Below are 22,526 nucleotides of genomic sequence, written 5' to 3'. Positions count from 1 at the left end.
ACAAACCTTCTGTCATCCCTGCAGCTAGAAACTGCACAGTCTAAGCTTGCTAAGTACTCACTGCTTAGCAGATAAAGGGAGGGATATGTTTATACACATTGGACCTTGTGTGACAAGGGGGGAAAATACGTTAGCATAAAGCATACAGAGAACAAAACTCAGCAACAAATCAGCCAGCCCAACCATACTTTGCCACCGACACACACCACATGCCCATAGACCGTTCAGATTTCATCGCCTCCTATGGACTGAATGCTCAGGGTTCCTGGAAGTTTTCCCAAGTCTCCTATCTGTTCCCCACGTCTCCTGGAAGCTTGGTGGTGACCCATAAATTAAGTCTGACTTTCAGAGCTGGTCTCGGAAAACTTCCCTGAGACCACACAGAGGACTGGCCCATGCTCTCCCTCTGTGTCCATTTAGCTATGGTTTCCAGAGAGCCTGGCTATTGTCCACTGCATCAGCAAAGGTGCTGGCTTCTCTCGGTGGGGGCTCGCTGGAAATTGAGGGTAGAGAGATTCTCCTATGATTGTTTTGTTTCATGTTTAATAAGAGATGAGGTCTCCTATAGCCAATTTGGCTCCCAATTCACTATATAAAAAAGAATAACCTTGAACTCCTGATTCTTCTGCCTCAGTCTCCCTTGGGATGAAATTATAAGTATGATATATGTATATGTGTGTGTATGTATGCATATGTCACAGTTGATATTACAATGCCTGTCATTTCCACTGAGGACAGCATAGGACATTCAGCCTGCACATGCTGGGTTGGAACTGGGACATACAGTGCCATGTCAACGACTAGTATTATTGAACACCTGGGTTCACCTATCAGCTCCATCAGGAAGTCCTTTTGAACTGGCCTTGCTTGCAGAGATGAAACAAATTGGCTCCACAAGGAATATAGTCAGCAGTGCAGTTGTTATTCTGTAAAATATTAATTCATTCCATCAACAAACAGCATCCACGTGAGTGTGTGCGAGCGCACACCAAGTGTGTGTCAGGCATCAAGGGACGAGGCACGGCAGGAAAGCTCTCAGGAGAAAGCACGGATTGTGAAGGTCAAGTTTCTGTGCAATCTTTACACCTGGAGCCAGGTCACAGGTGGAAGGAAACATATTACGCGAATATTCTTACAGAAGTTGACACAAGGCCTTTGGACATGTTTTGCAGATAATCACATGAGTTTAGCAGCTTCGTGGGTGATGGTGGTCATGATGGTGGAGAGGATGATGGTGATGGAAGCTGCAGGGAAGTTGTGGTCACAAGAATGACAGTAATGGAATACCAATTGGAAGCCAGACTTTGTTCTACGTCTTCATCAGTCTGGCCTAATCTAGTCATCTCAGCGACCTTGACATTGGCCCAGTGGTTACCCTCACTTTACAGGGGAGAAGACTCAGATTCAGACTGGTTAGACAGCTGCCATATTGCAAGTGCTAGAGCCAGAATTCAACCCAGGGCACCTACCTATTTCCACAGTTACAATTCGTGACCTTAAACAAATACTGCTAGTGACCCACCTTTTTTATCATCCACTCCTTCTTCTTCTTGATTAACAATGCTCCAGTTTAACTCTAGTTAACTGTACACCTAGTATGAGCATCAGCCTTTCCAGACTCTCTTGCAGCTATGGGAGGTTACAAGGTAAAAGCCAGGCTTTGACAATGCTGGAGGAATTCTCACCTCTCTCTTTATTGTCTTGCCTGCCTGGGAAAACGACCTGGGGGTATAGCAATCACAAGCTAAGGCTCTGAAGGAGAACTACAGCAGCCATGGTATCTGAGAGCCTTTGCTCACAACTTGAGCTGCCTGCTTTCAAAGCTTTTGTAATAAGAAAAGAACCAAGGCCTAGCTGGGCAGGTGGGAGTCAGAGTCAAGGACTTGCTAATGCAAACATGGAACATCAATCTTCCATCTACTACTGTAACTCGGGGTGTCACACGGAGGACCAGTTCTCCATCCTAAAACTTTACAGGACCAGCAACAAAATTTGACTATTGGTGAGTTCCTTTTGTTTTCCCCACCGCAACAATAGAGGCATTCATGTAACCATTTCAGTCAATTCTGTCTCCTGGTTCTGGAAAACAGAAGTACAGAATTAATGTTTCTGGACTAAACTCAACACATGGGCAGAGCAGGTTCTTCCCGTTGCTCTAGAAGGAAATGCACCCCCAGCATCTTGCAGCTCCTAGAAGCCACTGGCATCTTGCTTCGTGGCTGCATCGCCACCCCTCCTAGTGCCACTGCCCTCGTGTGGCCTTCCTTCCATAGGCACGCTTTGCTATGCTGCCCTCCAACAAGAAAGTGTAGAGCTGCCCTTAGAGACCACACAGATTGTCTGCATCATCTACTTGCCTCCAAATCCCTAACCTGACCATATCTGCAATGTCTCTTTTGCAGTGTAACATTCCCAAGTTTCTAGTATTAGGACCTGGATATAGGAGCCATGACCCCTGCTATTTGATTACTCCATGCATTTGTTCCATAGCTGTTCACTGAAAAACAGGAATTGTGCCGTCGATAAAGGGGCAGCAGAGAAACAATGCTTTGTCCTTGCATCATATGCAAAATGCCTTTAACAACACGCTCTGATAAAACCCCTCGTCTGGTATCCTTAACAAACACCAACAGAAAAAAGACAGGGTGCAGCAACTGGAAATCAGAGTTATTAGTGAATTCTAACATATCATCTGAAAAAGATATAAAGGACAACTGCCCCAGGGAATACTGAAGAAACTCACCAAGGGATAACAAAATGAGTAAGACAAAACCTGGAAGCTCACAATAAAGAGGAACACGGGTTATTCGCAAACATACCACCCAAGTGGGGCTCCCTGAGAATTGTGGGAAAGAGGAGACATGCAGGATTGTGGGGAGGGGTGAGGTTTGCTGGTACTGATGGGAAGAAATAGGGTGGGAATTGTGGGCAAGAGTGTGGTGGGAATTGTGGGTAGGAGTGTAGGGGGAATTGTGGGCACGAGTGTAGGGGGAATTGTGGGCAGGAGTGTAGGGGGAATTGTGGGTAGGAGTGTAGGGGGAATTGTGGGTAGGAGTGGGGCTTACGGTGACATGTGGGAAGAAACAGGGCTTACTGGGAACTGCGGAAAGACAATTTCTCAACACTTTGACCTAAGAATGTCACCTTCTGGCCACAGACTGAAGGAAGCCCAATACATTGGAATTGCATAATAAACAGAGCAAATAGCTAAAGCCAAACAGGGAGCCATCTTTGGGAAGGGTGCCAAACCGAACTCTTGTGTAACTCAGGGGACCTCTGTGGATGCCACAGACAGGACTCTGAAATGGTTACTGGCACGTGGGAAAGCAAATCTTCATGAGAACTCCAACCTCCTGAGAAGTCGACACAACAATGCATGAAACCCCTTCTGGACTGGATTCGCCCTGTCAGAATCTTCTAGTGTAAAATGCCCAGGGGAAGCATGGGTATTATTGCCCACGACACGAGTCCCCAGAGCCTTCCGATCTCAAGCTTTCTTTTTCTCACTTAACCCTATTTTTGGAAGAAAGAAGAAAAGCTAAACTTTTTACTAACTATAAATGCACTCAAGCAACACAAATATGAATTACTGGAAGATAATCACTTTTGAAGAGTTAAACACTAACACACAGACGCTTTTACAGTCTATATATAAACACAGCTCGAACCAATTGTGGGTATGTAAGCCACCGAGGAAGGCCCATGTGAGGGACATCTGTACTGGACCTGTTCCCAATCAATGGAAAGCAATTCTTCTTGGTGGTCTGACCACTTAACTTAAACAAAAAGGCTTGAGCCAACTTCTATCAATGAGCCTTTCTTCCAACCAAAGAAAAAAGGAAAAAGAAAAAAAAAAAAAACAGAAGAATTGGCTACTGGTTACGGCAGTGTTGTGCCACAAGGTTAATAATGATGGGTTTTAGGTCACTGGCAATTTCTCATTTCAAATTAACTTGAACCATCAACCCTCAAGCGTGGATCGTTTAATGTGGGCTGTGTGGTACCCATGGTGCTCCATGGACACCCACGTGGTGGGTGGGTGCCATTACTCTGTCCTTGGATCATTACTGAGATAGGGCTTTCCATCCTTAAGAAAAAAAATTAAAAAGAAAAGGAAAGGAAAGAGGAAAACAAAGGGTAAAAATATACAACAGCGCCTGTTTTGAGATCCAAGAATATTTTGTGGACACACTTGGTTGAAACCTGGATGGGCTGGAGACTCTGAATTGGTTTGGGGAATTGGAACTAATTATGATTTTTTTTTACACTTTTAGAACTTAGTGGGGAATTTTGAAATATCCCTACATCATGAGAAGATGGTTATCTTCCCCACATTGCCCATAGTTTTTTTTTTTCTTGCGTGTTTCTTTCCCTTTCAAATGCTCCCAGCACTGACACTCACCTGGAGGCTTTGTTCATCATGGATGTTGGGAACAGGAACTAGAGGATGCTAGCTCACTCCTCTTTTTCTATTAACAGAGTCTCCCTGGTCACCCAAGCTGATGGTCCTACTCGCCAGAGGATAACCTTGCCTTCGCAGATGAGAGAAGCAAAGGACCAGAGTATGAGCAGATGCTTACAAAGGGACCACCAAGCCTGTCCTAACAGAGGTTAGCCTGGAGGTCAAGAGGAGCTGAGAAACCACGGAGGTAAGAGATGGGAATTCAGATTCCCAACTGGGTGGGGCAAGCAGCTGGGTCTCACCGCCCAATGCTGCTAAGTTATCTGTATGCTTAAACTGAACAGGGAAGAAAGGGGAAGGGGGAGGAATAAAAACAAGAGGGAGGGCAGAGAGCGAGCAAGGACAATGGAAGTTAAGAAAATGGTTTTTTTCTAGTGTTGGTAGACATGCACGCTGGTTCCACCTCAGTACAAAGGGACTTGGGGATATTTGTCAAAATCCTTTGATCCCACATCTAAAAAAAAAAAACGGATCTGTTGATGCCATTCCCAGTCACCCCTCAGCCACTGATGATGCAGGCCTGACCTAAAACCAGAAGTCTGCCCATGGGGACGCTGTTTGTGACTGCAAAACAAGGGACACATCCAGGGTTACATCGGTGGAGAATATATAAACTTGTGGACAGCTTCTACCATGAGGCTGAATGCCTGTGTTATCTGCCTGGGTTCACTGACAAGGGAGAGAGTCTATGAGATTGGCAGTGATAATGGACAAGGTGTATGTTAGAGTGAAAGACAAATCTATAAGCATTGTCTCCACGGGGCCAGCTTCTAGAGACGGTTTTCAATCGTTGCATTTTGGTGACAGGAGGAAAAAATGTTATCTTGATAGTAGAGGATTTAAATTTATTGCATAGCTGAAACTGGTTACTGAATTGAAATTATAAAGTAATGAATCATTTCCTGAAGAAAGAAAAAAAAGTCAGGCCATTAGTAATGCCACTGTGTGACGAACTACTTAGACATGTCAGAAGCAGAGGGTAGGGGGTAGAGAGAGGGAGGGTGGGGGCTACTATCTGGTAAATTATATCTAAATGTAGATACTTCGAAGAAGATGATAAATCTACGTTTAAGAGGGAAAAGAAAGTGCCCCGTGCTTTAGCATCACTGTGAGGAGGGCTGCAGAGATGGCCCAGTGCTGCTCTTCCAGACGACTTGAGTTCGATTCCTAGCGCACAAATTACAGCTCACAGCTATCTGTAACCCTAGCTCCAAGAGATCCAGCACCCTTTTCTGACCTCCATAGGCACTGGACATGCATGTTGTGCACAACTACATGTGTGAGCAAAACATTCATGTGTAAAACAGATAGACGGACAGACAGACAGACAGACAGACAGACAGAGAATGACAGACAGACAGGCAGCCAGATAGACGGACCGATGGATGGATAGAATGCTTATTGTGAGAGACTAGTAAATCTTCTGCTACTTTTTCCTCAGTCCCATTTTAAGTAACTCCTCTATAGGTCCCACAGAAATCTACATCACTAGACACTTTCCATACACTGGGGTGGTGGGGGTTGGTCCAGCTCCCTGGGCGGCTTTAACACACTGGTAAGATGGTTCCTGCCCTCCTTCCCTATCTGAAGGCACAGCAATAGAACCAACTTGACCCGCATCTTTGTCCAAGGCCCTGCATCTCCAACCTGATGGCCAGTGTGAGAGCAAACAGGACATGCAAATTCAACTAGGGGGATATCACAAGCTGGCTGGGGTATCAGTTTGCATTTTTAGCATCCTACTGCTCTTTCTTCTCTGCTATGTTACTGATACCTCTAGAGAAACAGCGTTTCCCTAAACATCATCACTACGGCAGATCTGTCTCTGTGTCACAGGTTCAGAGGGTCAGATGCAGTTACGGCGTGAGAAGAGCTTATCCCTGAGAGGACATGAAGCTCTGAAGTGTCTCACCTACAGACAAATGTACTATATGGCACAACCTTTGGGGTGGACACTAAGTAACACTCACAGACTTGTGTTCAGTGTTCCCTCGCCAAGCGCCTTCCTGAGAGTCACTGTAGAGGCTGTGCTCTTCCAACCCAGGTAAGATATCCCCGTACGTGGACAAGTCAGAGAGTCTCCTGTCAAGTGCTCTTTGGTTCCCATTGAACCAGAACATGGGCAGAAATGCAGTTTATCTTTTATGGTGTAAAAAAGGAAAGGAGGGCTGGGGAGGTGAGTCAGGGGGTAAAGCCTTGTAACCCCAGCTCTGGAGAGTGGTTGCAGACAGGAGGAGTCTGAGTGCTGAAATGATAGGATCTGGGTTCTGTAAGAGAGAGGTTATCTCTAAGACTAAGGTGGAGAGGATGGCTCAAGAACCCTGCCCATGCACATGCATGGATGCACCCCCTACTCGCACATACATGTGCACATACAACATAAACATGCATACACATGTGTGCTTGCACAAACAAACACACACACAGACACACATGCTAGAAGCAAAAACAAACAAAACAGAAGGGAGGGTGGGGGGAGCACCCAAAGTCACAACGCTGGAAATGACAGAAGCTAACATTCTTGACCACTTACGTGTCCCGAGGACAGTGTTGAGCAATTCTCATGTGTTTTTCTCACTTGGTCCTTCCAGACTCTGAGGCAGGAATCAGTATTAATTCCACATTTCTAGGTGAGCAAGCCAAGGCTCCTAAAGCTGGAGCAAACTGTCCAAAACCATGCAAACAGCAAACTGTCCAAAACCATGCAAACAGCAAGGGGCTGAGCCAGAAAGCAAACCCAGATCTGCCTCAGCCTGTGCTTCTGAGGGCCCATCTGCACTGGGGCATGCGGTCTTCCATGTCACATGTCACCCCTTCTGGAGAGACACTTCTTCCCAGATCTAACTCTACATCCTGGAGGCATTACAGGCCAGTCCCATGAGCCACTCGTTACCAGCCCAGGAAGAAGCCATCTTCCCCGGAACTCCCTAGGGCTTCTTTTCATATCTCTGGCCTTTCCTAAGCAATGGATTTAGCTTTTGTCTAGGTTGTAAGAATAAGCAGTATGATTTTTGTAGTGTTGCTGCAGAGTTCTCGACAGACTCCCTGCCTATTGATGGAAAAAGAAGCTGCCACAAGTCAGCCCAACAGACGGTGTCCATGGTGAATTGAGGTACATTTGGTAGAATTGAGCCTCTTAGGGGTTATGATAAAGGATACGTTGTACTGGTTAAAAAACAAAACAGAAGAAAACCCCATGTATTCCGTCTATAATGTGTATATGTTCATCAAACTCCAGCAGTCTACTTGATATTGTCGTACTGTCTCTAAAGAGGAAACTAAAGGACATATTTTGGGGGGCATTGAATGGAAATTATTCCTTAATATAGTTCTACACTAACAGACTTACAACATTTTTTCCAAATTATCTACCCAGAGTCGTGGGGGCTGCTGCTGGCAGGCTTCCTATGCGAAGTCATAATTAGCAGAAAATGGAAAAATCCAAGTAAGATGGGGGCTATGAAGCCGGGTTCAGGGACCGAGGGCAACTGTTGATCCATGAGAAGATCAAAGCTGGGTAGAAACCATTCCTGGGTTTACACAGCTGCATGTTCCATGCAGGAGCTCTAAAACAAACACAGCCAGGACCTGAGGGGGCCGTCTTGTGATAGGGAGTATGTGGGTGTCAACGAATCTCCAGGACATCAAGTGACCCCAGGGGCTGGAGGCCACCGCACTGCAGAGCTAGAAAGGGAAGCTGGTGCTTTCCCCACAATCCAGAACTTGTCTTTGTTGAGGCAAAATTTTTTATATTTCACTAATCCGGCCTTCTACCAACATCATAAGGAGGGGGGTCATTAACGACATACAAGAACGTCGTGGAGTTTCATAAACACGACCTGAGAAAAGTGTATTGGTCAGAGCTTATTAATCTGAAAATGAGAAACTAGCCACTCCAGCTCCTCCAACTGAGTTGCTGTGTATGGCGAGCCGAGTGAGACCCAGAGCTTGCAAAACTCCTTTAGGTACATAAATCCCTAAACCCAGTAATAACAGAGCCATATGTTACTGTGTTTGTGGGTATGAATTGCTGTATGAGACGCAAACACAACAGCAGCTCCCACTATTGTTTGAATTCATTAAAAATAACACCATCTCATAAGCTTGAAAATGTTGATTTTTATTTTATTTTATTTTATTTTTGTATTATACAATTTTCATATTTCCCTAGTGTATGGAAATATAGTGTCTTTACATGGTTGTTTTCAACTTGATATACATGCAATATTAGGAAATGAAAATTATGTGTATATATATACACACATACATATATGAACTCTGTGGTTCATGTATTAGAAAACAATATGTTTTGCTCATTAAAGGCGCCAATATAAATGCTATAAACCATGAAATTACCTTTGAGCCCTTCCTGAAATAACCAGTTCACAAACAAATGATCCATACAGAAAGGCAAAGGGGAGATTACAATAAGACTAAGTCACATTTTCATTTCAGAATTGTTTTTAATATAAAAAAGCATTATTGCCACAAAAACCAACATCTGGGGCAGGTATATCCAATTTGTGGAGGAAATATCAAACGGTACAGGCTGAGAATATAAGTTCAAAGTGGGGGCTCTACGTGTTTTCCAAATGGGATACAGAACTCACATTTACAACAAATTATCCCAATAAGAGAAATTTACTTTTTGGTTTGCTCAGCCCAGAGAGCCGGCGCAAAGGCTGTGGTAGCAAAAGCCCTTCACTAAAGTGAGCTTGATGGTGTTCAGACCCTAAGGTCATAGTGATGACCAGTGGACACTGTGGGCAGAAGGGAACTCACCCTGTAACTCAGCATGCTCAAACTGAAACTATCAGTCTTTTCAAGCCATTTGTGCACTATGCTTCCCAGACAAATATCATCAACACCAGCTGGGAATCCAAGAATGTGGGGCATTGGGTCCCATTCCGAAAGTCTTGAAATAAAAGGCTCTGGGATGGCGTCCTGGGATGTCTTCTAAAAGGTCCTCAAGATGCTGTTATGTGCTCTCTCTTGAGAACATGTACCACGGACAGACATGAGAGTTAAAGATAACGATTCACTCTCCTCTGAGACTACAAGGAGCCTCCACAGGTTCTTCAACCTGCTTCCAAGCCATTGATCCCCACTCTCTCACAATGCCAAAGGAACAGAAGCTAAGGCTTTGTGCACATCTGCTCAGATTGAGCTATGCCATGCTTTCTGCCCTAACGTATATGAACGGCAAAGCTTTCGACTATACAGGCTCAGCTAACACTGCCATGACTGAAGACAGAAACCAAGGTCACAAGACACAAGACACTCCCAAAAGTCTTCCGGGTCTTAAGACAGCAGACACAGCAGAAACAGGAAGAGTCCAGACCTCTGAGCATGGTGTTCTGCAATAGCTGAGCCTCCCTGTGTGAGTCCTCAGTGCAAGTCTACATGTCTACTTTTTCCAGATCTTGTTGGCAACTCATTCGTGCATTCATCCATTCTTTGCTTTGTGTGTTTGTGCATTTAGTAAGCCATTCATTCATGTAATAAGAAACACTGACTTAATCATCTCTTCTCCCCGCCTTCATTTCCTTCTCTCCTTCCTGTCTTCCTTACTCTGGCCCCCATCTTAGAACAATCATGCTACAGCACACTGTCTTCTAATAGCAGAATATCATTACTCTACTAATGAATATTATCATGTGCAGTAGATTGCTGTATTTCACCACCATTTTATAAGGTCCACCATCTAGTGAGAGTCATATGCACAAGGAAATCATCATAATTCACTGGATTTGGTATAAAACAGAACTCTCCACTACGAAGACTTAAGTCGATGCAGAAACTTATTTTTCTCACATTCTCAATGGGAAGGAGCAATAGATACGATAAATCCAAGCCCTACAGAACAAGTGAGAACCAAGTGAGATTAGAAAGGGGGAAAGTTGGGACTACAGGAATAGCTCCGTGTAAAGTGTTTGCTGCGTGTACAAGTATCAAGACTGCATTTGATCCCTACAATCCATAAGAAAAGCCTGGTAAGGTTACTCACCATTGTTATCCCAACACATGGGACTCACTGGCTAGCCTCTCTAGCTAAACCGGTTGAGTCCTGGGTTCCAAGGAAGAACCCTGTCTCAGACAACAAGGTAGCCAAAAATTTAGATACCTGAGGTTGATCTGTAGCCTCCAGACGTGTGCACACAGATGCACCTCCCCAAACATATAAAAACATACACACTTACCTACACAGAATATACACACAGCACCAGCATACAAAGAAAGTAGGTAGTAAGATCCAGGCAGGAGCAAGCCATGAAGCTCGAGGGCACTGGCTCACCAACTGAAAATTTATCTCTGGCAAGAAACATGTATTTGTGCCTCTATGTCTCTACCTCAACTCTGGGCTTGGCTAGAGCTGCTGAGTCGGGTCCAGTAGAGATTAAACTGGACAGGCAGCCAGGAGGTCAGCTCTCAATGCAGTAGTGTTACTTAGAGCTCTAGTTGAGTACAGGAAGAAATGGGAATTGAGGCGAGCAGGCTGGAGCCCAGTAACAAAGGCTGGCATTCTCCCACCAGCCAGGACAGTGGGGGAACGACCAACCACACACATACTCGCCTGCTTCCTTAAAGGACACATCAGATCCAGGCAGCTTACAACAATGAGGAGGCGGGAGAAAGAAGGGAGGAAGGAGAGAAGGGATCACAGGATACCTGGACAAGTAGTGCCAGGTTATCAGAGGAGAGGGCTCAGGAGAGAGGGCCATTGCTCTACACTTCTGTACGGGTGAGACTTGAACTCAGTTACAAAAGGTGCCGGGAGGGAGAGCAAAGATAAGGAATCCTCTATGCCCCCATCTGCACTTTACAGCTTAATGGGAGAGAGTCAATGTCTCCAGTGCTGGGTGGTGTTGGGGGGAGGGGGGAGAGATTCCTATTGCCTAGCTGGGTTGACCAATGGCTTGGAGGTGAGAGGCCACCTCCAGAGCCACACAGGAGTCAGATCTGTGAGGCTGAGAAGGCTATCAGGCAGGTCCCACCTGGGGCATATCCACCTAGGGGCTTAGCCACCAGGTTCTGATACCCCCCCACCCCCCTGACAGAATGCACCCCTTTGGCCTAGATCTCTCACTGCCAAGGACTCAGAAGTGGGATTCTCTAACCTGTCCTTGAATACTTTACCAAGTATTCGATGTCATGCTCTTCCAACTCTACTGCCCCTCCCCTCCCCCTCTCTCCAATCAATCTGGAGACAGTAGAGGGTTCTAAACACCTCAAGGCAAGGCCAGCACTTACCCCACATGGAATGTCCCGTCTTTCTGAAAAGAGCCATATTGGCTCGATCATGTAAATACATTTGAAGAGAGCTTTTATATTTTCCTTTTCATTTCTCTTCAAAAAATAAATAAAACATAATTTTTCAAATAAATCCTAATTTAAAGCATTTCCAGGTCCAAAAGATAATTATTTGAACCGCATAAATACCTCATGTGGGTGGAACGGGGATTGCATGCATAGTGATTAAAAAAAAAAACCAAAAACAAAAAAACCTTGGATCTGCTATTTTCTTAAAATTGCTGTGTTGTTACCATTTTTATTGAGTTCATTAAAAGACCATAAAAATCAATTCAAACATGTTTGCAAACGGATTTCCAAATTTCATGACAACAATCTTTGGTTGTTAGGCCAAAGATAAGATGACAGATGTCTCTATTCCTACGGCTTTTGTGTCGCCATTCATTCATTCATTCATTCATTCTTCATCCAGCCAGTCAACATTGCCCTCTGTAGGCCAAGCACTGAGGCGGAGACAGTCCCCATGCTCAGGGGTGGTGATGGACAGAAGCTGAGGTGCACTGGTGATATCCGTGGGTGGCGAATTTTGTATATAAAAGATTAGACAGTATCTTTCAGCCTGGAAGATATAATGCCTCTGCCGTAACTCCTGGCCTCGGCTACTGCAGTCTGAAAGCAGCTGGCTAAGCAACCAGGAAATGGACAAACAGAGCTGGGTTCCAAACAAACTTTCCTTCTGGACAATCAAATTTAAAAGTCACACGTTAGTCATGTGACCTGAAATAGTTTTCAGCTTTGAATTTTAATTTTTTTTCAAATATTGAAAAATGTAAATTATATATATATATATATATATATATATATATATATATAAAGCAGGGCTTGGGGTATAAAATTAGTAAAGTGCTTGCCTAGTGCACATGATCTTGGGTTTGATCTTCAGTATTGCATTAATCAGCATGGGGATGAACATCTGTAACAGCAGCAGTCGGGAGACAGAGGCAGGAGTTCAAGGCTGTCTTCAGCTATACAGGAATTTCTGAGGTCAGCCTAGATAGACACCCCATTTCAACAAAAGAGAAAAAAATTAAAAACAGGCCAACCATAAGTAAAATTTGATTTTAAGAAGGGGATTCCCAGAACCTAATTTAGGTTGTTATACAAAGAAAAATGTACTGTCTTCTGGCTGATCATTAAGTATCCAGACAGGACAATGTTGGGACTATAAGCCTAAAATCAGTCCCCAGGGCTTCCTCTAACAACCCAGGTGGCATTGCTTATGGGGTGAAAGATAAAGGGACTTCCTCCCTTAGCTACTGGCATTCAAATGCCTTGGCCCATTCCCCTGCCCATTTCTTTGGTGACTTTTCCTAGAAACTCAATTCCACCTTGACAAAGTACTAGGTTTGCTTTGTTGTTGTTAAAAAACTGCAACAATAACAACAACAAAACCCACAGCTGTATAACTTTGATGAAAAGCTAAACCAATGCTTTCTGAAAATTCAAAGAAGTATTAGCCCATAGTATGAAACCTGGGAATCCAAACAGAACATAGATTTCATGGTCAGCTTCTAAAACTCTCCAGGTAGCCATCTCAGTTGGGAATGAAAGGAAATCGCTGTATGAGTCCCAGGCCCCTTATCCTGACTCCATTGCTCAATGACAGCCACCAGCCATCTCTGTTATGATGAGAGAAACACAACTTAATCCATGTGACTGGCCCTCTGTGGGCAACTGTTCAAGCACATGAAGGTTCTAATGTAATTATGGAGCATGGTCAGCCAATTAACTGCAAATGTGCTGTTTATCTGAAAGAGGCCAACACTGAAGTCTGCTGAAAATAACACTGGGCTCTGATCCTTAAGCGAAGGATACACTCTGAATGAAAACAGGGAACAGTAGAAAAGCTGAAGTAAAGACTTCATCTGGTATTTCTGAAGACTGATTCAGATTAAAACATGCTATCTTAGCTCCCTGAATATTTACCTGATGAATTAAGATGGAATTCCTAGTAACTGCTGACAAATATCAACTGGATGAGAGAGACAGAGAGCGAGAGTGAGAGAGAGAGACACAGAGACAGACACAGCAAGAGAGACAGAAAGAAACAGAGAGAGAGACAAAGAGAAACTGAAACAGAGAGACAGACACACAGACACAGAGAAAGACAGGGAAGGAGAGAGACAGACAGACAGACAGACAGACACATACACACAGAGGGAGGGAGGGAGGGAGGGAGAGAGATAGAGATACAGAGAGAGATGGACAGGAGAGAGAGAGAGCAAGAGAGACAGAAAGAGAGACAGAAATAGAAACAGAGAGAAACAGAAACAGATACACACAGAGATAGACAGGGAGGGAGAGGGAGACGGAGGAAAACAGACAGACAGACAGACAGACAGACAGACAGACACATACACATGCAGGGAGTGAGGGAGAGAGCCAGAGGGTGGCTATAAATATCTGGTACCTCTCACCTGGCCTAATCTCTAGTCTTAAGCTGACAGACTGGTAACGTTCGTCAGCTCTTTGGAAGCTTCTCGGTGGTTTAGAAACTTCTCCATGTCCCTTGGATCTCTAAATGTCTTTAACAGTTTGGGAAAAATTAAACTTGGCCTTAGTGACTGAATAGCATAACAATTCTCATAGCTTCCCCCATCTAAAGAATTAAAAAGAAAGAGACTCATCATATGATTTCTATATATACAATTTGTGCTGCTGTAGAAGCATATTTTGAAAAGTGCTCCCTAAATAATTAACCTATTCCTTTTACCATACTTCCTATATTACAGAAGTCATTTTCCCACCAAGAATCAATAAGTCTTTCCTCATGTCAGTCATTTTTCTCCATTTAACGGAATGGACTAAAGTCCGACACGGCAAGTTACATTACCTTTGAATTATGTGCGTAATTTAAAATTCAAAGTACTGCGCTAAGGAGCTTTTTAGACTGACCACTCTGCACGCTCTTCATAAATATGGCCCCTCAGACCCTTCTGACAGATTTACCGAACAACAGAAGTTAGGGCGGGTCGAGACGAGAGCCCTATGGTAACGTTTCCTGGGTCACGCTGCGGCAGGAACAATCTTCTCTCAGAGGCAGCACGAAGCAGGCTGACATCCATCACTCACCAGGAAACGAAGCTGCGTTTCCAGATTAATGAGAAAGCCATTCTAGAGTGCCTGGGCTTTAATTACAAATAAACACGTGGGCAGATATTGACATGTCTGCTTTGTGAGTATGTGGGGGTCCGCAAGGCCAATCGTGCTTTGTTTGGTCAAATCTGGGACCTTGGAGAAAACTTCAGGTGTAGAGACCCAAGAGGAGTGTGCTGGCGAGATCCTTCAGTTAGTACAACACGCACAAGGGGAAAGAATACAGAGAGATGAAAATGTATAAACGGGCCAGCGAGGCGATTCCCTGTTACAAATTTAATAAAGCGATGTTTATAACCTTGCACTGAATCTGTGAGCTGATGTCCTGGGGATTATAAATGAAACACAGCTGACCTCATTCTTCAGGGAAAGAAAAAGAAAGTGACGATTGGAAATGTCACCGAGTTTTCTCAAATCTGCGACGGGGTGACTCACACTCTGGCTGGTAGAATTTTTTAAAAAAAGAAAAAAACAAAAAAAAACAAAAAAACAAAAAACAACACCTGCCATGAAGAAAATCAGTTCTCTGTATACAACCTGTAATATTTTACTCCGAGCTTTGGAGAAAATATCACATGATTCCAGCTGGCATAAGAGAAAGATTTCGTGAGGATGTGCTCACAAGCAACGTTGGCAAGAAAACAGCTTCATTTCAGAACTCTGATCTGCAAGTGAATGGCTGGGCCTCTTTCCCTGACCTTTGCTCAGGAAGTCACTACTCTGTTCCTTCCCTCTGCTCCATCGTCCACTCACCCCCTCTTTCCCCTTTTCCTCCGCAGAAATTCATTGAAATAAATGTGTGGACCCCTGCCGTGAAAGCATCTCACATGCTTCCCTTTACAGAACCCCTTTAGGGTGTGCCTTCTTGGGTTCTCCAAAAACTACTTTCCTTTGCGAAAGTTTTATTTATTTATTTATTGCCAAGTTAGCATCTTGAAAACAAATTCTCTCTCTCTCTCTCTCTCTCTCTCACACACACACACACACACACACACACACACACACACACACACACACGAGAGAGAGAGAGAGAGAGAGAGAGAGAGAGAGAGAGAGAGAGAGAGAGAGGAAAATAGGAAACACATTAACTCTCCTGCATTCACTTTTGACAAAGATGGCATTCCAAAGCTAGGAAGAAACATTGTGGCAAAAGTTTTGCTGCGGCAGCCTGTGCCCCGACTCTCCCTGCCAGCTTGCAGGCATGCCTTGTCTTCCTTTTGAGTTCATGAGAAGAAGTGGAGCCTTCCTGCTGGGCAGTACATTACTTCTGCATGGCAACACTGTATAATCCCAAGCACCCAGGACCTCCTCCCCTCCCCTGCGTTAGTTTTCTTTTTGCTCTTCCAATTCTTGAGATGATAATTGTTTCCCTAAATTTGTCTGGATTTTACCCCCAATTAGGAGAATGTAGTGGCTCTCACCTTCCTGACAGATGCTTAAATATAAATGAGTCTATTCTTGTAAGGAAATACCGATGAGATATAATACCTCATGATTCCAATGGTCAGTTCATATAGAAGAAGGAACATATAAAGGAATGATATTCTCTGGCTTAGTTTGTTCTAAAGGGGTTACTCCTAGGAAACTTCAACTTGACACAAAGGGAGGTGTTACATTTATATTGGGCCCCTCTAGAGAACAAAGGGGCAAAAATCACCACGCAGCAGGTACAACACAATTCTAACAAAAGATGGGGTACGGAACATATTCCTTTTTTGCAGAGAAAACTGCAACGTAGCTTGGCTTGCTCATTCTGCACAAACTGCATTCAAACAAAAGTCACAACCATCATCACAACAAAACCCAAACCACCTACACCAAACTAGGACATCATTTCTGATACTTATAAAGCACGACGTTCATCAAAGCCTCCGCAGTATCTGTCCCAGGCCTGGTAATGAATTTCCTATATGTACCTGCTGTTGAAGGGGCAGGGGGGGGGGGAAGTAAACTCATAAATAATTCAACACACTGTCTCCTGCCAACCGATCATATATTGTCCGTGTTTCACCTGCCATATTAAATAAAAATTAAAAACTCTTTACTCTTTTCATTAAAAAAAGTGCCCAGGGAATAATTAGAGGTGACCACACAAACTACATAGAATGGGGAAGAAAGTAGTATTTCTTTATGATATGTACTGTATTATGTGTGTTAAAATGCAGAGTGAAAATAGTCACTTAGAACAGCTGTATCAAAAAGGGAAAATTAGCTAAGTCTCAAGGGAAACGATTATTGTAAATATTTCCAAAACTGCTGTATTATGGGAGAGTTAAGGGTTCAAATTTAAGAAAGCAGGCTGCTTGGATGCCTTCCTGCAGGCATTATTAAAAACCAACCAGGACTCAAACACTTCATTCTTTTGTAGGTAAATGTGACTCCACTGACCTTAGCCACTTTTTCTAAAAAAAAAAAAATAGAAAACAGATCCAACACCCAGTCCTCTAGAATCTATCTATCTATCTATCTATCTATCTATCTATCTATCTATCTGTATCTATATATATATGCCAAAAGAAGCCTTTTTGCCTGAAGGTTTGATTCAGCTAGTTTCAAAAGCTGGGTGTTGTGGGGGGATTTTAAGTGGTCCTGTCCTTGCCCCTGTGACTGCTCCGGTGTCTTGGCAGGCCATGAGAAGGGAGGCACCTTCAGAGTCTTTAAATTGCTACTGTTACTAAATGGAAAAACGGTCATCTGAGTGAAGAGCCCAGGGATGCCTGCAGGGGGACAGCAGACTGCTACTGTGTCCAACAGAGGTGCCCTGTGAACAGCCTCTCTAAAGGGCAGAGGGATAGAAGGAGTTACAGTGCTTTGTGGATACAGAAGATGGAGACTTCTGCTTGACTTCAAAGACTCAGAAATGGGCTCACACCTGGTCAGAGGTCAGAGATCCAGACTCTGACCCTGGCAGGGACTTTAGGCTGGATGGTAGCTCAACAGTCAGGGCTTAACCAGTTAAAGACACCTGTGATCACAGCGCTCTGGAGGCTGAAGCAGGGGAATTGCTGTGAGTTCAAGTAAGCAGGGGATGCAGAGTAAGACACTGTTTCAAGAAGCAAAGGAAAACCCTTGAAGAGGAGAAACGTTGACAACCCCAGCAGAGAAGTCTGGGACATCAAGTCTCACTCAAACATGTGGAGACATGTTTGATTTTATTTAAAGAACTCCCAGCCAGTCCACATAGTTTTTAAAATTGCATGTTTTTCTCTCACTTTCTCTCTCTTTCTTTCTCTCTATTCTTTTTCTTTCTTCTTTCTTTCTTCCTTTCTTTCTTTTCTTCTTCCTCCTTCTCCTCCTCCCTCCTCTTCCTCCTTCTCCTTTTTGAATGGATGCCAAAGTCAGATGGCCACATCCTGTCCTATTGCATTATAAAGGATCAATCCTTGTTCTCACTCAGGAGAAAACTCAGAGCATGACCCCCATGTGGAAGTGATGGAGTTCAGGAACCTGGTAGTGAAATGGACCAGTGATATACGTGGCCGTCCTAGTTTCAAACATAATAAAAATAAATAAATAAGTAAATAAGAACAGAAGCGCTCATGAAAGTAACATACTTTAGGGCAGCCAACTGCAGGTAAATTTGGCTTTCCTTTGATAGCTACCGAATAATAACAGGATGGTTTCATTGGTGGCATTTTTCCCTGGTCTATTTTTATTTTTTATTATCTTCTGTTGTTTGCTTTTAGTTTTAAAAGTCCTTGCAAATACGCAACTTATAAATCATGCCGGAAATGCGTGTATTATTTCATTTGGGGGAAGAATCAAGTTCTAGAAGGCAATGCTCACATTTCACTTAATTACCAAACAAAGACATAATGGACTATTTTTCTGTATTCACGAGAGACAGAAGGACTGTCAGTTTGATTGCCTGTTAAGGTTTCGGTGAATCACAATGTTATTACGCTTTTAAATCAGAGGATCGGTTCCTTCCGCTAAGTCTAACAATACTAGAAAGTGAGAAGGAGGGGGGAAAACACCTCATCTGGGGCCGTAATATTTGCTGAAAAAAATCCACTTCAAAACATTAATCAAATTTTTCGCCTACTGGGCAACCATATGGCAGAGCAGCATGCGAATCTCACAAACTTGCTGATCTCCTGTAACCGGGTGCAATTAATTACGCTGGCTGCATCCATCTCTTGGATTTTCGCCTTGTGAAAAAAAAAAAGTATTTATTGTAACAGCTTTTACAAAACAAGGGAATGAAAATCTCAATTGATTAATGAGAGGAATGGAAATATTTCCGTTAGCAGATTTAAAAAAAAAAAAGGATTAATGCTGTGGATGGAAAGGCGCCCACCTCAAGCTCACCGTGAGGTGGGTTTGTGTTTTTATTTTGGACCCCCCAAAAGGTAGAGGAAGAGTGGGCTGAGAAGATACCCGGAGCTCTGAAATGCATAATTCACTAGCAGGCTTTGGATCGCAAGTAATAAAGGCTTAAACTGGGGAAGTAATAAAGAGATTGGCTTTACAAGACACTATCCTGGGAGACAGAAAAGCTTCTTTGATTTGAAAACACTGATCTTAAAGGACTCAGTGGGGTGAGGAACAGGACAGCCCTGACAAAGCAGGCAATGGAGGGAGCTCTTAAAGTAAGCAGGACACCCCGTCCTCAGCTAGTTACGCCTGGAGACTGCTGCACATCTGGGCAGATTACGGTTTTAGGGCTGCCCCATCAAAACAGGTGTCCTGGAGTGTGTTAGGACTGTCCTCACCTACTAACGCAAGGTGCGGACACAGCGTGAATGTGACCCTTTCCCCGTGGTATTTAGACTGTGAACTGGGGCAGTCAGATCCACTTCAAAGAGTGACCGTTAATATGTCACTGAGGTAACAGTCCTTCCCTCGTGGAGGACTGATGGGCCCCGGGCTGGGGTCTGTAGGCCAGCAGGAGCAGTGGTCCTTTGTCTCTCTCCAAACCTGTCCCCTTTCTGTGGAACCCCCAGCCGGGGTGGACAGTTGTGACCTTGTCTTCCCAGCATTCTTCACTCAGGAGGGTTAATTCCACACTCTTTAAAGAGTTAGCCCAGGAGGCTGGGTTTAAAATTCCAATAAACACCACCTTGAGAAAATAAGCAGAATACTAACTTCAACAGAATTATACGTGTTTGTAAGACTGAGGACTGGATCGCATTTGCAACCAATGAAGGAAAAAAAACATATTAGAGCAAAGCTTAGTAACTCAAGTTACAGGCTGACTTTTCTCTACAGTGACTCCCACATTTAAACGTGTGCCAGGAAACCATGTGGAGGGCCTTGTCTTTTGTTTTACTACAAATGTGAGTGTCTGGTCCAGTGCACGCGAGAACACTTGTGTACTCACTCGTGTGTGGGGAGAGGTAAGGGACAATGTCCTGCGTCATCCTCAGGAATCCATCTGCCTCTGTTAATATAGGATTTCTCACTGGCCAGGAGCTCACTAGTGAGGCTAGACTTGCCTGAGTGGGGAGCCCAAGGGATTTTTCCATTTCCAGCTCTCCAGCTCTGGAATTACAAACGCATGCCATCTCTCCCCCAGAACTTTTTATGTGAGTTCTGGGATCGAACTCACGTCTTAACGCTTGTACGGCAAACATTTTTACCTTCTGATGTCTCCCTCCAGCACCTGCAAATGACTTTTGATAAGACTTCATTATTATTTTATTAATGGGTACATAGTATACATGTGGCAAATATGAGGATTCATGTTTTGTTTTCTTTTGGTTTTAGTGTTTTTTGTGTTGGTTGGTGGTTGTTTGTTTGAGAGATGAAATCTTGAATCACCTAAACTCTCTGGGTGTCTAAGCGAGCAGTATCTAAAAAAAAAAAAAAAAAATCACAGTATTTCATTCGAGCAACCCATCCTGTACAGGATGTATGTTTATGTTAACACTCATGTTTGAAAATACTGCCATAGAGGAAAAAGAATAATGGTGAACTTTAAGGTAGCAGACGTATCCAAGCGGCTAAGAGACATAAAAGCCACAATGGGTGGCTCCCAAACGCTCCCTGAGCTAGGGGAATGGCACACTGGTTAGCCTGCCTGCTGCACCAGCATGGGGACCTGAGCCTGTAGCCAGCATGAAGGCTGTGGGAGGTGGCACAGATCTGCAATCCCAGTGCGGAGAGTGGAGAAGGATGAAACAGGGGCATCCCTGGAGCCTGATGCCCAGCTGGTCTAGCCAAAGAGATGAGTTCTGGGTCATGAAAGTCCCGGTTAGTTCATAGGTAGGTAGGTAAGCAGGCAGGCAGGCAGACAGACAGACAGGCAGACAGGCAGGCAGACAGACAGGCAGACAGAATGAAAAGTAGGGTGGAGAAAGATTAAGAAAGACACTTGATGTCAACCTGTAGCTTCTATATGTATAGCCCCACACGAGCACATTCAATTGAACATGTACACAACACACACGTGCATGCACACATGCACACAAAATAATAATAAAGTGAAAATCTTACTACAATCCTTTAACAATGAGAGTCTCTTTACAATCAAAGAAGATGCTGTTCTAAAGAAAGCACCGACCATGGAAGCACGCAAGAAAGTTACCCTGAAAAAAGTCCTTGATGTCCCAAAGCAAAGAATAAATAATCAAAGGGAAGCAGGCCGGCTGATTCCGTGAACCGGTGACCCCCGATTGCACACCTCCACGCACACAGCACCCCTCGGATGATCCCCAGGCTCCTCCTACACACAAGGGTTATTGGCTTAAAAGTTTAAAGAGCTAACAAAATGTTTTAACGAGATACAAATCTCAGAGATCATTAATCAATATGCTCAATGTTATTTGCGATAATTCATCATGACGTGATATTAATGGGTTACTGTACCCTTCAGAGGTGAGATTAATGCAAATGAGCCGCCACAATTAACTTTACTGCTCCCAACTCCCAGGAATGGACAGATGATTATAAATGACAACTATATGTCAATTACAATATCCAATAAAGTGAGGCTTGGAGAACAATCTATCTCCGTTTATTGCACTTCCTTGACGTGGCTGCATTCAGCACAGCCCACTGTTGTCTCTGTGTAACCATTGTTTGGGGAGGGCAAGGGGCTTTCCTTTTTCACTCTTTCAGTATCGTACGAAAAGTGCTTCTGAAATGTCCAGGTAACTGCATTTTTCTAGAGGAGGAGCGCCACGGGAAACCAGGAACAAATGCCTTCACCGCCGAGTGTGTTTTAAAGAAGATGGTGTCCATCTTGAAACCATAGCAGCCAGGCCAGCACGGAAACCACCTACCCAGCTGTGTATAATATATTTACTCAATTACAACGGGAAGATGTTAGCCCAGCATCCTGAATAGCCTTGCGTTTCACTAAACAAAACTTAACTTGAGGATCACCACGGGAGGAAACAGGTCAGACTGCAGAAAGTGAGCCTGAGAAGATTTCAGCGGGAAGAGCCTGATGTCAGCTTGCACACCTGTGCTGGGGTCAAAGAAGGGGGATCCTGTAGAATGCATGGGTGCAAGACCTGACTTCAGAGCATTTCATGAATGCTCTGTTCCTCTCTGCATGGAGGACTTGTTTGAGAGGAGCTTCTGGATGAAGGTGAGCACTCTGTAGTACTGCCATCTGAAGGTGAGCACTCTGCTGTAGTACCGCCTTCTTGCCCCAGACCCTTTCTCTGAGCAGAGCTACCCAGCCCAGGAGACACCAGCTATTGATGAA

General features: G+C 44.0%; 1 protein-coding gene and 1 long non-coding RNA gene across 10 annotated transcripts in view; one reads left to right on the top strand and one right to left on the bottom strand.

Moving 5' to 3' along the window:
- Positions 1-22,526, bottom strand: part of Wwox (WW domain-containing oxidoreductase) — a 913,078-nt gene that overhangs the window by 733,396 nt on the left and 157,156 nt on the right. The gene's annotated exons all lie outside the window — the stretch shown is intronic.
- On the top strand, positions 1,203-9,987 carry Gm30554. Its single transcript, XR_388057.4, has 3 exons — positions 1,203-4,649; positions 6,299-6,506; positions 7,480-9,987. It is a non-coding gene; the product is annotated as a predicted gene, 30554 (long non-coding RNA).

Source organism: Mus musculus, chromosome 8, assembly GCF_000001635.26.
Source record: "Mus musculus strain C57BL/6J chromosome 8, GRCm38.p6 C57BL/6J".
Classification (NCBI taxonomy): Eukaryota; Metazoa; Chordata; class Mammalia; order Rodentia; family Muridae; genus Mus; species Mus musculus.
This window is presented reverse-complemented; position numbering and strand designations above follow the sequence as displayed.